The sequence below is a fragment of the Ranitomeya variabilis genome, chromosome 6 (assembly GCF_051348905.1).
Source record: "Ranitomeya variabilis isolate aRanVar5 chromosome 6, aRanVar5.hap1, whole genome shotgun sequence".
Classification (NCBI taxonomy): Eukaryota; Metazoa; Chordata; class Amphibia; order Anura; family Dendrobatidae; genus Ranitomeya; species Ranitomeya variabilis.
Window position 1 is genome coordinate 495,561,869 of NC_135237.1, and position 21,933 is coordinate 495,583,801.

At 48.8% G+C, this 21,933-nt stretch overlaps 7 non-coding genes and 1 pseudogene across 7 annotated transcripts; all 8 read left to right on the top strand.

Annotated features, from left to right (window-relative positions):
* Positions 1 to 4,590: 4,590 nt before the first annotated feature.
* LOC143784033 (5S ribosomal RNA) lies at positions 4,591 to 4,710 on the top strand. Its single transcript, XR_013217691.1, has one exon. It is a non-coding gene; the product is annotated as a 5S ribosomal RNA (ribosomal RNA).
* A 206-nt stretch (positions 4,711 to 4,916) lies between these two features.
* LOC143783799 (5S ribosomal RNA) lies at positions 4,917 to 5,035 on the top strand. Its single transcript, XR_013217467.1, has one exon. It is a non-coding gene; the product is annotated as a 5S ribosomal RNA (ribosomal RNA).
* Positions 5,036 to 6,443: 1,408 nt separating this feature from the next.
* On the top strand, positions 6,444 to 6,563 carry LOC143783827 (5S ribosomal RNA). Its single transcript, XR_013217493.1, has one exon. It is a non-coding gene; the product is annotated as a 5S ribosomal RNA (ribosomal RNA).
* A 206-nt stretch (positions 6,564 to 6,769) lies between these two features.
* Positions 6,770 to 6,888, top strand: LOC143783590 (5S ribosomal RNA). Its single transcript, XR_013217294.1, has one exon. It is a non-coding gene; the product is annotated as a 5S ribosomal RNA (ribosomal RNA).
* A 1,405-nt stretch (positions 6,889 to 8,293) lies between these two features.
* On the top strand, positions 8,294 to 8,423 carry LOC143784054 (5S ribosomal RNA; annotated as a pseudogene).
* Positions 8,424 to 8,629: 206 nt separating this feature from the next.
* LOC143783682 (5S ribosomal RNA) lies at positions 8,630 to 8,748 on the top strand. Its single transcript, XR_013217354.1, has one exon. It is a non-coding gene; the product is annotated as a 5S ribosomal RNA (ribosomal RNA).
* Positions 8,749 to 21,338: 12,590 nt separating this feature from the next.
* Positions 21,339 to 21,458, top strand: LOC143783828 (5S ribosomal RNA). The gene has a single exon (XR_013217494.1). It is a non-coding gene; the product is annotated as a 5S ribosomal RNA (ribosomal RNA).
* Positions 21,459 to 21,664: 206 nt separating this feature from the next.
* Positions 21,665 to 21,783, top strand: LOC143783694 (5S ribosomal RNA). The gene has a single exon (XR_013217365.1). It is a non-coding gene; the product is annotated as a 5S ribosomal RNA (ribosomal RNA).
* Positions 21,784 to 21,933: the final 150 nt, after the last annotated feature.

Here is a 21,933-nt window from a genome sequence, read left to right on the forward strand (position 1 = left end):
CAGTTAAAGACGTGCTGTATGTTCCCAAACTTGAAAGTAACCTTTTATCTGTAAAGAAGCTTGCACAACAAGGAAATATAGTTACATTTAAGGATGACAGATGCATCATTTCAAAGAAGGGTCATACCCTTGCCGAAGGAAAAATCAAAGATGAACTTTATCAGCTGAAATGCAATGAAACTGTTTACAGTGCTAGACAAGATTTTCATAAGGACTGTATTCATGTGTGGCACAGACGCCTAGGCCACAGAGATCCAGAAGCAGTAAAGAAACTAGCTCAACTTGCAAATGGTATTGCAATCAACCAGTGTAATCAAACAATGAAGTGCACAAGTTGCCTAAAAGGGAAAATGTCCAGAAAATCGTTTCCTAAAGTAAGCACTACTAAATCTGCACAGATACTGGATTTGATACATACAGATGTGTGTGGTCCAATGAGTGTTCTTACTCCCAGCAAGAAGAGATATTTTCTCACATTCATTGATGATTATTCCAGATATACTGTTACTTACCTACTTCAAAGTAAAGATGAAGTTCCACAGAAACTTGAAGAATATCTTGCTGCAGTTCTTAACAAATTTGGAAGAATACCAAAGGTACTGCGAGCAGATAATGGAACTGAGTATACAAGTGGTAAAGTGCAAACCATCCTGAAAAAGAATGGAATCGTGTTCCAGACAACCGTTCCATACAACCCAGAGCAGAATGGCACAGCAGAGAGAAAGAACCGAACTCTTTGTGAAAGTGGAAGAAGTATGCTATTTGATGGAAACCTACCTACAACATATTGGGGAGAAGCCATCATGACTGCTACCTATCTTCAAAATCGACTGCCAAGTAAAGCTACAAGTAAAACTCCATATGAGTTATGGAACTGTGAGAAGCCCAACCTGAAGCATCTCAGGATATTCGGAAGCAAAACTTTTGTGCATGTTCCCAAAGAAAAACGTTCTAAGTGGGAATCTCATGCAAAGGAAGGAGTTCTTGTGGGGTACAGTGAAACTCAGAAAGGATACAGAATCCTGCATCCACAGACCAACACAGTAACAATCAGCAGAGATGTAGTGATTGATGAAAACTCAGTATCGCTCAAATTTCATGAGGTTACGCAAATAATTCAACCTAAGGAACAAGAATTTCAGTCAGTGATTCCAGACATTGAAGAGAATCTCAAAGAAAATACTGAAGTCTGGATATGCTCTGAAAGTACTGAAAAAGAAACAGAAGAACCAAGCCAACCTCAGGAGATCAGAAGATCAGAAAGATCAAATAAAGGAATTCCAGCTAAACGCCTTTCTTATATGGTCAGATCAATTCCAGAAGAAGAGCCACAGTCATGGCAGGAAATGCAAAAACTGCCTATTCATAAGAAGCAAAAATGGATAAAAGCTGCTGATGAAGAAATGGAATCCCTTCATAAGCTCAAAACATGGGAGCTCACAGAGCTACCTCAAGGCAAGAAAGCAATTGGATGTAAGTGGGTCTTTAAGAACAAATATGACTCCGAAGGTAATATTCACCGTTTTAAAGCAAGATTGGTCGCAAAAGGATATTCACAAAAATATGGTGAAGATTATGATGCTACTTTTGCTCCAGTTGCCAAGCAAACTACATTCAGAACTTTATTATCCATAGCTGCTGTTCAGCAGATGAAAGTAAGACATTTTGACATCAAAACAGCCTTTCTACATGGAGACATTGAAGAAGAGCTGTACATGACTCAACCAGAAGGCTATGTTAAAAGGGGTAAAGAGAACCTTGTTTGCAGAATGCAAAAATCTCTCTATGGCCTTAAGCAATCAGCAAGAGCATGGAACACTAAGATGAACAAAGTGTTAATCGACGAAGGATTTAAAAGGTCTCAAGCGGATCCATGTTTGTATACAAAAGGTGTATCACAAGATTGGATGTATGTTATTCTATATGTGGATGATGTAATAATAGCGCATCAAGAAGAGAGAGAAATTTCAAAACTAGGTCAAATTCTGAACAAGCATTTCGAGACCAAGGACCTTGGAGATGTGACATACTATTTGGGAATCCAAATCCAGAGAGAGGAAGATGGAAGTTTTCTTCTTAATCAAAATTCTAAAATCTCCACAGTTCTAAACCAGTTTGGAATGTCAGAAGCCAAAGGCATATCAACTCCAATGGATCCATCTTACCTAAAATTGGAAGGAGAAGAAGATCTGCTACCCACAAATGACAGTTACAGACAAGCAGTGGGGGCACTTCTATACATAGCAACCACAACCCGTCCAGATATCTCAGCCACAGTGGGAATTCTCTGCCGACGTGTAAGCAAGCCACGCCAAAGAGATTGGAATGCAATTAAGAGACTTCTTCAGTATCTTAAGGCAACCCAAGAGTTAAGTCTAAAGATTTCTGCATCAGGAGATCTAATTCTCAGAGGATATGTAGATGCAGATTGGGCTGGAGACTCAAGTGATCGAAGATCAACAAGTGGTTACTTGTTCAAGTTAGGACACACTTCAATCTCATGGTCGAGTAGAAAACAAGTGTCAGTTGCATTGTCTTCTACAGAAGCAGAATATACATCAGCTGCTCATGCAAGTCAAGAGTTAATTTGGTTGAAGCAACTTTTGGAAGAATTCGGCAAACCACTAGCTGAACCAACTGTTATCTATGAGGACAACCAAGGATGTATCAAGCTCGCCAGCAGTGAAAGGATAAGTGCAAGAACAAAGCACATTGATGTTAAACATCATCACTTGCGTGACTTAGTAGAGCGTGAAGTTCTAAAGTTTGTTTACTGTGAATCTGACAAGATGTTAGCAGATGTTTTGACAAAGCCATTGTCAAGAGCCAAGTTTGAAGAATTCAGAACTGCAATGGGACTAACAGGATAAGCAGTTGTTGAGTGGGGGTGTTGGAATAAGTTTAAATGCAACAACTCCATTCCTGTTGTAGTCTGCATTGAATGTCTATGAGTGTTCATTTGTCAGCTATGCTGTGATTGTTAAAGTTTGTATAAAAAAAAAAAAAGGTCACAGGACACTCACTGATTGCATCAGTCTGCTGCTGTTTCCTTCACAGAGAGACATGTGTTACATGGACTAGATTATATCGGTAGTTACTGTCAAAGCTTTCTTATTTTGTTCCAGTTCAAGCTGCATATATTAAACACAGTTTGCCTTACGTTGGATTCTGCTGCTTATATGAAGTAACACGCGCTGCTGTGGTAATACTCCGGCTAACACTCCTCTATGCCTTTTTTCCATTCCCTTTCACAAGGGCACACATGCTTCTTTCTTCTTGTCATTTGCTTTCACTCTTGCGCTATTCCATCCTTGCAAAATGCCAGCATCCTTCTCATCACCGTGGGCCTCCAGCATTGTTGCTTATTTACTTTTAATACTAGGCTTCTTTTCAACAGGACCAGCGCCTCCTGCGGGCTTGGAAGCAACCGCCGGCAACCTGGTGGCCAGTTTACAGGCCGAAGCAAGCAGAACACCTTTGCAGGCAACACGACTCCCCTGAAGAGCAGCTCACAGTCACTCGCAACCATCTCACCCTCTTCCTTCATTCGCTCCTGGATGTCTCGATCCACCTCAAGTTGCTGCTCCAGCTTGCTCTTTCTGTCACGTCCCCCCCCCCCAGATGAATGGTTAAAGGTACCGTCACATTAAGCGATGCTGCAGCGATATCGACAACGATGCCGATTGCTGCAGCGTCGCTGTGTGGTCGCTGGAGAGCTGTCACACAGACAGCTCTCCAGTGACCAACGATGCCGAAGTCCCCGGGTAACCAGGGTAAACATCGGGTTACTAAGCGCAGGGCCGCGCTTAGTAACCCGATGTTTACCCTGGTTACCAGCGTAAATGTAAAAAAAAAAAAACAGTACATACTTACATTCCAGTGTCTGCCGCGTCCCCCGGTGTCCGCTTCCCTGCACTGTGTAAGCGCCGGCCCTAAAGCACAGCGGTGACGTCACCGCTGTGCTTTGCTTTCCGGCCGGCACTGACACAGTCAGTGCAGAAAGCTATGAGCAGCAGCGCGGACGCCGGGGGACGTGACAGACATCAGAGGGTGAGTATGTAGTGGTTTTTTTTTACTTTTACAATGGTAACCAGGGTAAATATCGGGTTACTAAGCGCGGCCCTGCGCTTAGTAACTCGATATTTGCCCTGGTTACCATTGTAAAACATTGCTGGCATCGTTGCTTTTGCTGTCAAACACGACGATACACGCCGATCTGACGACCAAATAAAGTTCAGGACTTTCAGCAACGACCAGCGATATCACAGCAGGATCCAGCTCGCTGCTGCGTGTCAAACACAACGATATCGCTATCCAGGACGCTGCAACGTCACAGATCGCTATCGTTATCGTTGTTAAGTCGCTTAATGTGACGGTACCTTTAGCCTGCAGGAGACCCTGCGTCGAGCCATTTTTAAAGACACCTGATGCTCAGGCCCTGCTGCGGCAGGTGTTTCACTGCAAAACAAACAACGCCTATAGGGGCAGCCCAGCCTTTGCATGGGCCCTTCGGAGCCCGCCTCCACATGGTCAGAGTTCTCGCCACCACGCGAGCCTGAGGAAGGCTGGCCAGGCGATGGGCCAAGCAGCGTCTACTGGCCACACCACCCTGGATACGCCCGATCTCGTCCGATCTCGGCAGCAAAGCAGGGCTGGGCTTGGACAGTACTTGGATGGGAGACCTCCTGGGAACACCAGGTGCTGTAGACAGTTTTGATGACATCTTGCTCGGCTAGTATAGAGCGGCTCCTTGCCAGACACCGACCTTAAGCAACCTAGAGGCTGGAAGCCCCAAGCCCCACAAGTCCGTGAAGAGAAAGGAAAGCACAAAAAAGCCTCTTGCTGAGCACTGGACTGGACAGGACAGGGCAGCCAGAGTGCAAAGTAGAAAAGCAGCAAGTGAGAGGCTTGTCTCTGCCTACGGCCACACCACCCTGAACACGCCCGATCTTGTCTGATCTCGGAAGCTAAGCAGGGTCGGGCCTGGTTAGTACTTGGATGGGAGACCGCCTGGGAATACCAGGTGCTGTAGGCTTTTGCTTTTTCCTTCCTTCCACCAGCAGGGGTCACTCTCCTCTATGCCTTTTTTCCATTCCCTTTCACAAGGGCACACATGCTTCTTTCTTCTTGTCATTTGCTTTCACTCTTGCGCTATTCCATCCTTGCAAAATGCCAGCATCCTTCTCATCACCGTGGGCCTCCAGCATTGTTGCTTATTTACTTTTAATACTAGGCTTCTTTTCAACAGGACCAGCGCCTCCTGCGGGCTTGGAAGCAACCGCCGGCAACCTGGTGGCCAGTTTACAGGCCGAAGCAAGCAGAACACCTTTGCAGGCAACACGACTCCCCTGAAGAGCAGCTCACAGTCACTCGCAACCATCTCACCCTCTTCCTTCATTCGCTCCTGGACGTCTCGATCCACCTCAAGTTGCTGCTCCAGCTTGCTCTTTCTGTCACGTCCCCCCCCCCCCCAGATGAATGGTTAAAGGTACCGTCACATTAAGCGACGCTGCAGCGATATCGACAACGATGCCGATCGCTGCAGCGTCGCTGTGTGGTCGCTGGAGAGCTGTCACACAGACAGCTCTCCAGTGACCAACGATGCCGAAGTCCCCGGGTAACCAGGGTAAACATCGGGTTACTAAGCGCAGGGCCACGCTTAGTAACCCGATGTTTACCCTGGTTACCAGTGTAAATGTAAAAAAAAAAAAACAGTACATACTTACATTCCAGTGTCTGCCGCGTCCCCCGGCGTCCGCTTCCCTGCACTGTGTAAGCGCCGGCCCTAAAGCACAGCGGTGACGTCACCGCTGTGCTTTGCTTTCCGGCCGGCACTGACACAGTCAGTGCAGAAAGCTATGAGCAGCAGCGCGGACGCCGGGGGACGTGACAGACATCAGAGGGTGAGTATGTAGTGTTTTTTTTTTACTTTTACAATGGTAACCAGGGTAAATATCGGGTTACTAAGCGCGGCCCTGCGCTTAGTAACTCGATATTTGCCCTGGTTACCATTGTAAAACATTGCTGGCATCGTTGCTTTTGCTGTCAAACACGACGATACACGCCGATCTGACGACCAAATAAAGTTCTGGACTTTCAGCAACGACCAGCGATATCACAGCAGGATCCAGATCGCTGCTGCGTGTCAAACACAACGATATCGCTATCCAGGACGCTGCAACGTCACAGATCGCTATCGTTATCGTTGTTAAGTCGCTTAATGTGACGGTACCTTTAGCCTGCAGGAGACCCTGCGTCGCGCCATTTTTAAAGACACCTGATGCTCAGGCCCTGCTGCGGCAGGTGTTTCACTGCAAAACAAACAACGCCTATAGGGGCAGCCCAGCCTTTGCATGGGCCCTTCGGAGCCCGCCTCCACATGGTCAGAGTTCTCGCCACCACGCGAGCCTGAGGAAGGCTGGCCAGGCGATGGGCCAAGCAGCGTCTACTGGCCACACCACCCTGGATACGCCCGATCTCGTCCGATCTCGGAAGCAAAGCAGGGCTGGGCTTGGACAGTACTTGGATGGGAGACCTCCTGGGAACACCAGGTGCTGTAGACAGTTTTGATGACATCTTGCTCGGCTAGTATAGAGCGGCTCCTTGCCAGACACCGACCTTAAGCAACCTAGAGGCTGGAAGCCCCAAGCCCCACAAGTCCGTGAAGAGAAAGGAAAGCACAAAAGGGCCTCTTGCTGAGCACTGGACTGGACAGGACAGGGCAGCCAGAGTGCAAAGTAGAAAAGCAGCAAGTGAGAGGCTTGTCTCTGCCTACGGCCACACCACCCTGAACACGCCCGATCTCGTCTGATCTCGGAAGCTAAGCAGGGTCGGGCCTGGTTAGTACTTGGATGGGAGACCGCCTGGGAATACCAGGTGCTGTAGGCTTTTGCTTTTTCCTTCCTTCCACCAGCAGGGGTCACTCTCCTCTATGCCTTTTTTCCATTCCCTTTCACAAGGGCACACATGCTTCTTTCTTCTTGTCATTTGCTTTCACTCTTGCGCTATTCCATCCTTGCAAAATGCCAGCATCCTTCTCATCACCGTGGGCCTCCAGCATTGTTGCTTATTTACTTTTAATACTAGGCTTCTTTTCAACAGGACCAGCGCCTCCTGCGGGCTTGGAAGCAACCGCCGGCAACCTGGTGGCCAGTTTACAGGCCGAAGCAAGCAGAACACCTTTGCAGGCAACACGACTCCCCTGAAGAGCAGCTCACAGTCACTCGCAACCATCTCACCCTCTTCCTTCATTCGCTCCTGGACGTCTCGATCCACCTCAAGTTGCTGCTCCAGCTTGCTCTTTCTGTCACGTCCCCCCCCCCCAGATGAATGGTTAAAGGTACCGTCACATTAAGCGACGCTGCAGCGATATCGACAACGATGCCGATCGCTGCAGCGTCGCTGTGTGGTCGCTGGAGAGCTGTCACACAGACAGCTCTCCAGTGACCAACGATGCCGAAGTCCCCGGGTAACCAGGGTAAACATCGGGTTACTAAGCGCAGGGCCGCGCTTAGTAACCCGATGTTTACCCTGGTTACCAGTGTAAATGTAAAAAAAAAAAACAGTACATACTTACATTCCAGTGTCTGCCGCGTCCCCCGGCGTCCGCTTCCCTGCACTGTGTAAGCGCCGGCCCTAAAGCACAGCGGTGACGTCACCGCTGTGCTTTGCTTTCCGGCCGGCACTGACACAGTCAGTGCAGAAAGCTATGAGCAGCAGCGCGGACGCCGGGGGACGTGACAGACATCAGAGGGTGAGTATGTAGTGTTTTTTTTTTACTTTTACAATGGTAACCAGGGTAAATATCGTGTTACTAAGCGCGGCCCTGCGCTTAGTAACTCGATATTTGCCCTGGTTACCATTGTAAAACATTGCTGGCATCGTTGCTTTTGCTGTCAAACACGACGATACACGCCGATCTGACGACCAAATAAAGTTCTGGACTTTCAGCAACGACCAGCGATATCACAGCAGGATCCAGATCGCTGCTGCGTGTCAAACACAACGATATCGCTATCCAGGACGCTGCAACGTCACAGATCGCTATCGTTATCGTTGTTAAGTCGCTTAATGTGACGGTACCTTTAGCCTGCAGGAGACCCTGCGTCGAGCCATTTTTAAAGACACCTGATGCTCAGGCCCTGCTGCGGCAGGTGTTTCACTGCAAAACAAACAACGCCTATAGGGGCAGCCCAGCCTTTGCATGGGCCCTTCGGAGCCCGCCTCCACATGGTCAGAGTTCTCGCCACCACGCGAGCCTGAGGAAGGCTGGCCAGGCGATGGGCCAAGCAGCGTCTACTGGCCACACCACCCTGGATACGCCCGATCTCGCCCGATCTCGTCCGATCTCGGAAGCAAAGCAGGGCTGGGCTTGGACAGTACTTGGATGGGAGACCTCCTGGGAACACCAGGTGCTGTAGACAGTTTTGATGACATCTTGCTCGGCTAGTATAGAGCGGCTCCTTGCCAGACACCGACCTTAAGCAACCTAGAGGCTGGAAGCCCCAAGCCCCACAAGTCCGTGAAGAGAAAGGAAAGCACAAAAAAGCCTCTTGCTGAGCACTGGACTGGACAGGACAGGGCAGCCAGAGTGCAAAGTAGAAAAGCAGCAAGTGAGAGGCTTGTCTCTGCCTACGGCCACACCACCCTGAACACGCCCGATCTCGTCTGATCTCGGAAGCTAAGCAGGGTCGGGCCTGGTTAGTACTTGGATGGGAGACCGCCTGGGAATACCAGGTGCTGTAGGCTTTTGCTTTTTCCTTCCTTCCACCAGCAGGGGTCACTCTCCTCTATGCCTTTTTTCCATTCCCTTTCACAAGGGCACACATGCTTCTTTCTTCTTGTCATTTGCTTTCACTCTTGCGCTATTCCATCCTTGCAAACTGCCAGCATCCTTCTCATCACCGTGGGCCTCCAGCATTGTTGCTTATTTACTTTTAATACTAGGCTTCTTTTCAACAGGACCAGCGCCTCCTGCGGGCTTGGAAGCAACCGCCGGCAACCTGGTGGCCAGTTTACAGGCCGAAGCAAGCAGAACACCTTTGCAGGCAACACGACTCCCCTGAAGAGCAGCTCACAGTCACTCGCAACCATCTCACCCTCTTCCTTCATTCGCTCCTGGACGTCTCGATCCACCTCAAGTTGCTGCTCCAGCTTGCTCTTTCTGTCACGTCCCCCCCCCCCAGATGAATGGTTAAAGGTACCGTCACATTAAGCGACGCTGCAGCGATATCGACAACGATGCCGATCGCTGCAGCGTCGCTGTGTGGTCGCTGGAGAGCTGTCACACAGACAGCTCTCCAGTGACCAACGATGCCGAAGTCCCCGGGTAACCAGGGTAAACATCGGGTTACTAAGCGCAGGGCCGCGCTTAGTAACCCGATGTTTACCCTGGTTACCAGTGTAAATGTAAAAAAAAAAAAACAGTACATACTTACATTCCAGTGTCTGCCGCGTCCCCCGGCGTCCGCTTCCCTGCACTGTGTAAGCGCCGGCCCTAAAGCACAGCGGTGACGTCACCGCTAGGGTTGAGCGAAACGGGTCGATCATTTTCAAAAGTCGCCGACTTTTGGCTAAGTCGGCGTCTCATGAAACCCGATCCGACCCCTGTGCTTGTCGGCCATGCGGTACGCGACTTTCGCGCCAAAGTCGCGTTTCAATGACGCGAAAAGCGCCATTTCTCAGCCAATGAAGGTGAACGCAGAGTGTGGGCAGCGTGATGACATAGATCCTGGTCCCCACCATCTTAGAGAAGGGCATTGCAGTGATTGGCTTGCTGTCTGCGGCGTCACAGGGGCTATAAAGGGGCGTTCCCGCCGACCGCCATCTTACTGCTGCTGATCTGAGCTTAGGGACAGGTTGCTGCCGCTTCGTCAGAAGCAGGGAGAGCGTTAGGCAGGGTCCACTAACCACCAAACCGCTTGTGCTGCAGCGATTTCCACTGTCCAACACCACCTTCGGTGTGCAGGAACAGTGGAAGCTATTTTTTTTTTTTTTTCCCCTCAGCGCTGTAGCTCATTGGGCTGCCCTAGAAGGCTCCGTGATAGCTGTATTGCTGTGTGTACGCCACTGTGGAAACCAACTGCTTTTTTCAAAGCACATATCCTCTTGTTCCTTCCTTTCTGCACAGCTATCTTTTTTGTTTGTCCACACTTTTTATTTAATTTGTGCATCAGTCCACTCCTATTGCTGCCTGCCATACCTGGCTTACATTACTGCAGGGAGATAGTAATTGTAGGACAGTTTTTTTTTTTTTTTGTTTTTTTTTTGTGGGAGATTAAGATTGGCATTTCTGCTACAGTGCCATCCCTGTGTGTGCCATCTCTCACTGAGTGGGCCATAGAAAGCCTATTTATTTTTTCCGTGATTTGTGTTCTAAAATCTACCTCAACACAGAAACACTACATCAATCAGTGGGAGAAAAATATTGGCCTCAGTCAGGGCTTGTGTGCCACTGCTGTGTGTGCGCTATCATTCAGTGGGCTATAGCAAGCCTATATTTTTTTTTTTTTTTTTTTTTAATATTATTTGGTTTCAAAAGTCTCCCTGAAAAAAAAAAAAAACCTAAAAAAACAGTGGGAGAGTAATATTGCCCTTTCAGCTTGTGTGCCAGTCTTGACTCCTGGGTGTGCCACCTCTCTCCCTCTCATTCAGTGGGCCATAGAAAGCCTATTTATTTTTTTTTTTAAATATTATTGGGTTTCTAAAGTCTCCCTGAAAAAAACAAAAAATACATAAAAAAACAGTGGGAGAGTAATATTGCCCTTTCAGCTTGTGTGCCAGTCTTGACTCCTGGGTGTGCCACCTCTCTCCCTTTCATTCAGTGGGCCATAGAAAGCCTATTTTTTTTTTTTTAATATTATTTGGTTTCTAATTCTCCCTGAAAAAAAAAAAAAAACCTAAAAAAACAGTGGGAGAGTAATATTGCCCTTTCAGCTTGTGTGCCAGTCTTGACTCCTGGGTGTGCCACCTCTCTCCCTTTCATTCAGTGGGCCATAGAAAGCCTTTTTTTTTTTTGGTTTTTTTAATATTATTTGGTTTCTAAAGTCTCCCTGAAAAAAACAAAAAAAACATAAAAAACAGTGGGAGAGTAATATTGCCCTTTCAGCTTGTGCGCCAGTCTTGACTCCTGGTTGTGCCACCTCTCTCTCTCTAATTGTGGGCCATAGAAAGCCTTTTTTTTTTTTTTTTTAATATTATTTGGTTTCTAAAGTCTCCCTGAGAAAAAAAAATAAATAAATTAGGTGGGAGATTAATATTGACATTAGTGCTTGAGTGACAGTCCTGCGTGTGTGTCATCTCTGTGATTTTGTGCCACAGAAAACAGAGTGTGTAACATTGTGCCTGATTTTCCTTGTGGTCTCACCAACCTGTTAAGGGATATTGAAATCATACTGAAGTTATAGCTCACCGTGTAAGTTGTTTGATAGCAACAAATAAAGTTACTTTGGTTAAGATTTTAAAACAATGAGGAAGTCTGGTGCAAGAGGTCGTCGTGGGCGTTCATTGTCAGCTGGTAATGATGGTAGTGGTAGTGGAGCATCAGGTGGTCGTGGGGATAAAAATATTCCACCTAAGTCTGGAGCTGTGGAGCCAGTTTCGTCGTCAGGCTACACAAGGCCTCGAACGCTCTCTTTTCTGGGAGTAGGAAAACCGCTTTTAAAGGCGGAGCAGCAACAGCAAGTTTTGGCTTACATTGCAGACTCAGCCTCTAGCTCTTTTGCCTCCTCTTCCGAAACTGGTAAATGTAAAAGCAGCGCGTCGCTTGTGGATGTTCACGGTCAGGGACAAGTCGCTTCCTTGTCCTCCTCAGCAAAAACTACAACAAGAGAGAAGGATGCAGCAGGCGACACAACGGGTCACTCCATGGAGCTCTTTACACATACCGTCCCTGGCTTAGAAAGTGAAACATTTAACAGGCCATGCCCATTACAAGTATATTCTGACATGGAGTGCACTGATGCACAGCCACAGCCAGAGTACTATGCTGCTCCTTTGACTCAGACCACCACATTGCCCTCTCAGGGTACAGATCCACAATCAGACCCTGATGAGACTATGTTGCCCCGCCACGAACGCTATACCACCGACCGACACAGTGACACAGACGAAGTTGCACACGAGCTCGAAGAGGAGGTAATAGATGACCCAGTTATTGACCCCGATTGGCAGCCATTGGGGGAACAGGGTGCAGGCGGCAGTAGTTCAGAAGCGGAGGTGGAGGAGGGGCCGCAGCAGGCATCAACATCGCAACAGGTTCCATCTGCCGGGCCCGTATCTGGACCAAAACGCGTGTCAAAGCCAAAACCTGTTGGAGCACAGCGTTGCCATCCGGTTAAAGCTCAGTCTGCAATCCCTGAAAAGGGATCAGAGTCTAGGAAGAGTGCAGTCTGGCATTTTTTTAAACAACATCCAACTGATCAGCGCAAAGTCATCTGTCAAAAATGTTCAACTAGCTTAAGCAGAGGTCAGAATCTGAAAAGTCTAAATACTAGTTGCATGCATAGACACTTAACCACCATGCATTCTCAAGCCTGGACTAACTACCAAACGTCCCTCAAGGTTGTAGCACCCTCGGCCAATGAAGCTAGTCAGCAACGCAACATCCCTTCCGTCACTGTAAGGCCACCATTTTCCGCACCACCGGCAGTATCTGTGCAGGTTTCTTTGCCAGCCAAAAGCAGTCAGGGTCAGGGAATCACCAGTTTTGTAGGAGGAAATATTGCATGTAGGGCACCGGCGGAAACAATACCGTCTCCAACCGTCTCTCAGTCTGCCATGTCCACCGGCACACCCGAAAGTTCCACGATCTACAGCTCTCCAGTCCAGCTCACCCTACATGAGACTCTGGTTAGAAAAAGGAAGTACTTATCCTCGCATCCGCGTACACAGGGTTTTAACGCCCACATAGCTAGACTAATCTCGTTAGAGATGATGCCCTACCGGTTAGTTGAAAGCGAAGCTTTCAAAGCCCTGATGGAGTACGCTGAACCACGATACGAGCTACCCAGTCGACACTTTTTTTCCAGAAAAGCCATCCCAGCCCTGCACCAGCATGTTAAACAGCGCATCGTCCATGCACTCAGGCAATCTGTGAGTACAAAGGTGCACCTGACTACAGATGCATGGACCAGTAGGCATGGCCAGGGACGTTATGTGTCCATCACGGCACACTGGGTGAATGTGGTGGATGCAGGGTCCACAGGCGACATCAATTTAGGGACAGTTGTGCCTAGCCCACGGTCTAGGAAACAGTTGGCTGTAGGCGTTCGCACCCCCTCCTCCTCCTCCTCGTCCTCCTGCAGAAGCTACAGCTCTTCCACAGAACGCAGTCGGCCAACCACTCCATCGGCAGATGACACTGTTGCACACCAGTTGTCCCATTATGGGCCAGCTACTGCCAAGCGTCAGCAGGCTGTATTGGCTATGAAGTGTTTGGGCGACAACAGACACACCGCGGAAGTTCTGTCCGAGTTCTTGCAACAAGAAACGCAGTCGTGGCTGGGCACAGTAGATCTTGAGGCAGGCAAGGTAGTGAGTGATAACGGAAGGAATTTCATGGCTGCCATCTCCCTTTCCCAACTGAAACACATTCCTTGCCTGGCTCACACCTTAAACCTGGTGGTGCAGTGCTTATTGAAAACTTATCCTGGGTTCTCCGACCTGCTCCTCAAAGTGCGTGCACTTTGCTCACATATCCGACGTTCGCCTGTACACGCCAGCCGTATGCAGACCTATCAGCGGTCTTTGAACCTTCCCCAGCATCGCCTAATCATAGACGTTGCAACAAGGTGGAACTCAACACTGCACATGCTTCAGAGACTGTGCGAACAGAGGCGTGCTGTTATTTATTTGTGGGAGGATACACGGGCAGGCAGTAGGATGGCAGACATGGAGTTGTCAGGTGTGCAGTGGTCGAAGATACAAGACATGTGTCAAGTCCTTCAGTGTTTTGAGGAATGCACACGGCTGGTTAGTGCAGACAACGCCGTAATAAGCATGAGCATCCCCCTAATGCGTCTGCTGATGCAAAGTTTGACGCACATAAAGGAGCAGGCGTCTGCACCAGAGGAAGAGGGAAGCCTTGATGACAGTCAGCCATTGTCTGGTCAGGGCAGTGTACAGGACGAGGTAGCGGGCGAAGAGGAGGTGGAGGACGAGGAGGATGATGGGGATGAGTATATTTTTAATGCGGAAACTTTCACGGGGGCACAGGAAATTGGTTGCGTGTCACGGCCGGGTTCTGGTTTTTTGAGGGACACAAGTGACGTAGATTTGCCTGCAACTGCCCCTCAACCAATCACAACCGGAGATTTGACAAGTGGAACTTTGGCCCACATGGCGGATTATGCCTTACGTATCCTACAAAGGGACACACGCATTACGAAAATGATGAACGATGACGATTACTGGTTGGCCTGCCTCCTTGATCCACGCTATAAAGGCAAATTGCAAAATGTTATGCCACATGAGAACTTGGAACTAATATTAGCAACCAAACAATCAACTCTTGTTGACCGTTTGCTTCAGGCATTCCCAGCACACAGCGCACGTGATCGTTCTCACACGAGCTCCAGGGGGCAGCAGACTAGGAGTGTTAGGGGTGCACACATCAGAAGTGGCGTTGGACAGAGGGGTTTTCTGACCAGGTTGTGGAGTGATTTTGCTATGACCGCAGACAGGACAGGTACTGCTGCATCAATTGAAAGTGACAGGAGACAACATTTGTCCAGTATGGTTACTAACTATTTTTCATCCCTTATCGATGTTCTCCCTCAACCGTCATTCCCATTTGATTACTGGGCCTCCAAATTAGACACCTGGCCAGAATTGGCAGAATATGCATTGCAGGAGCTTGCTTGCCCGGCAGCAAGTGTCCTATCAGAAAGAGTATTCAGTGCTGCAGGGTCAATATTAACCGAAAAAAGGACTCGTCTGGCTACCCAAAATGTTGACGATCTAACATTCATTAAAATGAACCACAACTGGATTTCAAAATCTTTTGCCCCACCTTGCCCGGCCGACACCTAGCTTTCCTATGAAAAGCTCTTGCCTGTGAATTACTTTTCTAATGTCTAATTTGCTGCTGCAGATTGTACAGCATACGACATGTTTACACCTCCCTAAATGGCCAAACTCCCCACACGGGGCCGTGGTATCGCGACTTGGCGCAAGCACCCGTGAGACTGCTGTTTGTCTGAAGAGGTGGGTGTGCTCGCTTTTGGTTGACGGCATTGCTACTGGGTCCCTCATAGTACAATGTAGTGTCTCTGGCGGTGGTGGTGCGCACCCAACGTCAGACACACCGTTGTAACATGAGTGGCCCTGGGGCGGTCCCGCCGGCCTCAAGAGAGTTCCCCCCTACCCCAGCTCAAACTGGGCTGTACTACGTGCAAAATTATGTCGCACAGCTCCACCAATCTTTAGTCTATTCGCTGACATCATTCAATGTCTGGCACTGACAATACAAATTTGTAGACATCTATGATGCAACTTAAAGTAGTCTGTGTCTGTGTCCTATATTGGCACCATTAAATAGTTACTGCCAAATTACTATGTCAGAAACACAGCAGATGAGCCCACCCCTGTACCTAAGTATGCCATCTTTTTTTTTGTTTTGGTTGTTTTGCGAGACATTAACATCTATTTATATTTTGGGAGTACTGGGACAGACACTCCTTGCACTACTCCTCCACTCAGCACCAAGCTGCCTGCCCGTGTATCCATGTAACCGCTGTAAAACTGCCATGAGCCTATTGTTTGTTATTTTAGGCCTTTGATAGCCTGTCTGCGGTCCCTACTCCTCCACTGACCACCAAGCTGCCTGCCCGTGTATCCATGTAACCGCTGTAAAACTGCCATGAGCCTATTGTTTGTTATTTTAGGCCTTTGAAGCCTTTCTGCGCTCCCTCCTTCCACTAGTCCTCCACTGACCAGACCACTGCTGCCCGTGTACCCCTGGAACCAATTTTAAAGTGCCTACAGCCAGCCCATTTTATTGTGTTAGGCCTTCGAAGCCTGTCTGCGGTCCATACTTCCACTAGTCCTCCACTGACCAGACCACTGCTGCCCGTGTACCCCTGGAACCAATTTTAAAGTGCCTACAGCCAGCCCATTTTATTGTGTTAGGCCTTCGAAGCCTGTCTGCGGTCCATACTTCCACTAGGCCTCCACTGACCAGACCACTGCTGCCCGTGTACCCCTGGAACCAATTTTAAAGTGCCTACAGCCAGCCCATTTTATTGTGTTAGGCCTTCGAAGCCTGTCTGCGGTCCCTCCTTCCACTAGGCCTCCACTGACCAGACCACTGCTGCCCGTGTACCCCTGGAACCAATTTTAAAGTGCCTACAGCCAGCCCATTTTATTGTGTTAGGCCTTCGAAGCCTGTCTGCGGTCCCTCCTTCCACTAGGCCTCCACTGACCAGACCACTGCTGCCCGTGTACCCCTGGAACCAATTTTAAAGTGCCTACAGCCAGCCCATTTTATTGTGTTAGGCCTTCGAAGCCTGTCTGCGGTCCCTCCTTCCACTAGGCCTCCACTGACCAGACCACTGCTGCCCGTGTACCCCTGGAACCAATTTTAAAGTGCCTACAGCCAGCCCATTTTATTGTGTTAGGCCTTCGAAGCCTGTCTGCGGTCCCTCCTTCCACTAGGCCTCCACTGACCAGACCACTGCTGCCCGTGTACCCCTGGAACCAATTTTAAAGTGCCTACAGCCAGCCCATTTTATTGTGTTAGGCCTTCGAAGCCTGTCTGCGGTCCCTCCTTCCACTAGGCCTCCACTGACCAGACCACTGCTGCCCGTGTACCCCTGGAACCAATTTTAAAGTGCCTACAGCCAGCCCATTTTATTGTGTTAGGCCTTCGAAGCCTGTCTGCGGTCCATACTTCCACTAGGCCTCCACTGACCAGACCACTGCTGCCCGTGTACCCCTGGAACCAATTTTAAAGTGCCTACAGCCAGCCCATTTTATTGTGTTAGGCCTTCGAAGCCTGTCTGCGGTCCATACTTCCACTAGGCCTCCACTGACCAGACCACTGCTGCCCGTGTACCCCTGGAACCAATTTTAAAGTGCCTACAGCCAGCCCATTTTATTGTGTTAGGCCTTCGAAGCCTGTCTGCGGTCCATACTTCCACTAGTCCTCCACTGACCAGACCACTGCTGCCCGTGTACCCCTGGAACCAATTTTAAAGTGCCTACAGCCAGCCCATTTTATTGTGTTAGGCCTTCGAAGCCTGTCTGCGGTCCATACTTTAAATACTCCTCCACTCACCACCAAGCTGCCTGCCCGTGTATCCATGTAACCGCTGTAAAACTGCCATGAGCCTATTGTTTGTTATGTTAGGCCTTTGATAGCCTGTCTGCGGTCCTTACTTTAAATACTCCTCCACTCACCACCTAGCTGCCTGTGTATCCATGTAACCGATGTAAAACTGCCATGACTGCCTACTGTTTGTTATTTTAGGCCTTTGATAGCCTGTCTGCGGCCCCTACTTGCAATACTCCTCCACTGACCACAATGCTGCCTGGAGTGCCTGCCTGTGTATCCATGTAACCGATGTAAAACTGCCATGACTGCCTACTGTTTGTTATTTTAGGCCTTTGATAGCCTGTCTGCGGCCCCTACTTGCAATACTCCTCCACTGAGCACAATGCTGCCTGGAGTGCCTGCCTGTGTATCCATGTAACCGATGTAAAACTGCCATGACTGCCTACTGTTTGTTATTTTAGGCCTTTGATAGCCTGTCTGCAGCCCCTACTTGCAATACTCCTCCACTGACCACACCAATGCTGCCCGTGTACCCCTGGAACCTATTTAAAAGTTCATAGAGCCTAGTTATATATTTTATTTACTATTAATAAGGCCATGATGGACTACGCTGTACCACGCTACAAGCTAACCAGTCGACACTTCTTTTGCGAGAAAAGCCATCCCAACCCTCCACCAGCATGTAGAAGACCGCATTGTCCATGCACTCTGGCAATCTGTGAGTACAAAGGTGCACCTGACAACAGACGCATGGACCTGTAGGCATGGCCACGGAAGATTACGTGTCCATTACGGCGCAATGGGTTAATGTGGTGGATGCATGGTCCACAGGGGACAGCCTACTAAGTCTGTCTGCAGTCCCTAATTCAAATTGTCCTCCACTGTCTAAATCGGAACTTCCACCTTCTGGCTTTCGGCCTATAGTATCAGAAATTAAACTGCATTTGGCCTTCAACTTTGGTTAGGGCCTACTAACGGCTTCTGCCCCTCCCTGGTGTTGTCCTCAACTAAATAAAGCTGAGCTTCAACCTTCCGGCTCTCATTAAGTGGTTTTAAAAAAAAAAAAATTGGTGGTTAGGGCCTACTAACGGCTTCTGCCCCTCCCTGGTGTTGTCCTCAACTAAATAAAGCTGAGCTTCAACCTTCCGGCTCTCATTATGTGGTTTAAAAAAAAAAAATGGTGGTTAGGGCCTACTAACGGCTTCTGCCCCTCCCTGGTGTTGTCCTCAACTAAATAAAGCTGAGCTTCAACCTTCCGGCTCTCATTAAGTGGTTTTAAAAAAAAAATGGTGGTTAGGGCCTACTAACGGCTTCTGCCCCTCCCTGGTGTTGTCCTCAACTAAATAAAGCTGAGCTTCAACCTTCCGGCTCTCATTAAGTGGTTTTTAAAAAAAAATGGTGGTTAGGGCCTACTAACGGCTTCTGCCCCTCCCTGGTGTTGTCCTCAACTAAATAAAGCTGAGCTTCAACCTTCCGGCTCTCATTAAGTGGTTTTAAAAAAAAAAAAAATGGTGGTTAGGGCCTACTAACGGCTTCTGCCCCTCCCTGGTGTTGTCCTCAACTAAATAAAGCTGAGCTTCAACCTTCCGGCTCTCATTATGTGGTTTTAAAAAAAAAAATGGTGGTTAGGGCCTACTAACGGCTTCTGCCCCTCCCTGGTGTTGTCCTCAACTAAATAAAGCTGAGCTTCAACCTTCCGGCTCTCATTAAGTGGTTTTTAAAAAAAAATGGTGGTTAGGGCCTACTAACGGCTTCTGCCCCTCCCTGGTGTTGTCCTCAACTAAATAAAGCTGAGCTTCAACCTTCCGGCTCTCATTAAGTGGTTTTAAAAAAAAAAAAATTGGTGGTTAGGGCCTACTAACGGCTTCTGCCCCTCCCTGGTGTTGTCCTCAACTAAATAAAGCTGAGCTTCAACCTTCCGGCTCTCATTATGTGGTTTTAAAAAAAAAAAAAATGGTGGTTAGGGCCTACTAACGGCTTCTGCCCCTCCCTGGTGTTGTCCTCAACTAAATAAAGCTGAGCTTCAACCTTCCGGCTCTCATTAAGTGGTTTTAAAAAAAAAATGGTGGTTAGGGCCTACTAACGGCTTCTGCCCCTCCCTGGTGTTGTCCTCAACTAAATAAAGCTGAGCTTCAACCTTCCGGCTCTCATTATGTGGTTTTAAAAAAAAAATGGTGGTTAGGGCCTACTAACGGCTTCTGCCCCTCCCTGGTGTTGTCCTCAACTAAATAAAGCTGAGCTTCAACCTTCCGGCTCTCATTAAGTGGTTTTAAAAAAAAAAAAAATGGTGGTTAGGGCCTACTAACGGCTTCTGCCCCTCCCTGGTGTTGCCCTCAACTAAATAAAGCTGAGCTTCAACCTTCTGCTCCAAATTACCATTTTAAAAAATGCAATAGGCTTTTCCGGCCTACTAAAGGTGTCTGCCCCTCCCTGGTGTTGTCCTCAACTGAACAAAGCTGAGCTTCCACATTCTGGCTTTCGCCCTATACTATCAGATATTAAACTGCATTTGGCCTACTAGTGTGGTTAGGCCCTTGAAACAGTGTCTGCTGCTCTTGGGTTTGCTACTCCACTGAACAAAGCAATGCCGCCTGTTTAGTCCTGTTACCAATTTTGAACTGCATGTAGCCTACTTTATTCTTTGGCCCTATATCTGTTTCCTCCTCATCCTGCCCATTGCCCAGCCACTGCTAAATGAGTCTGCTGGTACATTGACCTAGACCACTACATTCCCCTTGTACTCTACACAGCCAGAATCTGACCCTGCTGAAAGTAAGGTTCCCCTTCCCGCATGTTATACCACCTTACACAGGGACAAAGAGGAAGGTGCAGATGAAAGTGCAGGTTCCTTCATCAGGTGGGGGGGCATACTCGTTGGCGACGTCACTGGCACAGGGCCCCTCAGAGTACGCAAAAGTGTCGCTGCTGGTGGGAGGCGCCCCCGCCATGCAAACACACCGCCGTACTTTGAGGGGCCCTGTGCCAGTGGCAATGCGAACGAGTGGGCCCCCCCTGCTTGCTCAGGATCACAGCACTTGCAACTTTTAAATACTTACCTTTCCCTGCAACACCGCCGTGACGTAGTCCGCATTTCCTGGGCCCACGAAAAACTTGAGCCAGCCCTACTCCCCCCACAACTTTCCCCCAATTCCTTATGCCCAACTATTATTATACAGTTAATTAAGATTGGCAAGCTTCAGAAACAAGAATGGATGTTTTTGGCATTAAAATGGGCACTGTAGGTGTTTTCCTGGCCTCCACTCACTGCCGACTATGCTTCCCCATTGACTTGCATTGGGTTTCGTGTTTCGGTCGATCCCCGACTTTTAGCGATAATCGGCCGACTGCACTCGACTCGACTCTGGACAAAATCGGGTTTCCCAAAACCCTACTCGATCTTAAAAAAATGAAAGTCGCTCAACCCTAGTCACCGCTGTGCTTTGCTTTCCGGCCGGCACTGACACAGTCAGTGCAGAAAGCTATGAGCAGCAGCGCGGACGCCGGGGGACGTGACAGACATCAGAGGGTGAGTATGTAGTGTTTTTTTTTTACTTTTACAATGGTAACCAGGGTAAATATCGGGTTACTAAGCGCGGCCCTGCGCTTAGTAACTCGATATTTGCCCTGGTTACCATTGTAAAACATTGCTGGCATCGTTGCTTTTGCTGTCAAACACGACGATACACGCCGATCTGACGACCAAATAAAGTTCTGGACTTTCAGCAACGACCAGCGATATCACAGCAGGATCCAGATCGCTGCTGCGTGTCAAACACAACGATATCGCTATCCAGGACGCTGCAACGTCACAGATCGCTATCGTTATCGTTGTTAAGTCGCTTAATGTGACGGTACCTTTAGCCTGCAGGAGACCCTGCGTCGAGCCATTTTTAAAGACACCTGATGCTCAGGCCCTGCTGCGGCAGGTGTTTCACTGCAAAACAAACAACGCCTATAGGGGCAGCCCAGCCTTTGCATGGGCCCTTCGGAGCCCGCCTCCACATGGTCAGAGTTCTCGCCACCACGCGAGCCTGAGGAAGGCTGGCCAGGCGATGGGCCAAGCAGCGTCTACTGGCCACACCACCCTGGATACGCCCGATCTCGTCCGATCTCGGAAGCAAAGCAGGGCTGGGCTTGGACAGTACTTGGATGGGAGACCTCCTGGGAACACCAGGTGCTGTAGACAGTTTTGATGACATCTTGCTCGGCTAGTATAGAGCGGCTCCTTGCCAGACACCGACCTTAAGCAACCTAGAGGCTGGAAGCCCCAAGCCCCACAAGTCCGTGAAGAGAAAGGAAAGCACAAAAGGGCCTCTTGCTGAGCACTGGACTGGACAGGACAGGGCAGCCAGAGTGCAAAGTAGAAAAGCAGCAAGTGAGAGGCTTGTCTCTGCCTACGGCCACACCACCCTGAACACGCCCGATCTCGTCTGATCTCGGAAGCTAAGCAGGGTCGGGCCTGGTTAGTACTTGGATGGGAGACCGCCTGGGAATACCAGGTGCTGTAGGCTTTTGCTTTTTCCTTCCTTCCACCAGCAGGGGTCACTCTCCTCTATGCCTTTTTTCCATTCCCTTTCACAAGGGCACACATGCTTCTTTCTTCTTGTCATTTGCTTTCACTCTTGCGCTATTCCATCCTTGCAAAATGCCAGCATCCTTCT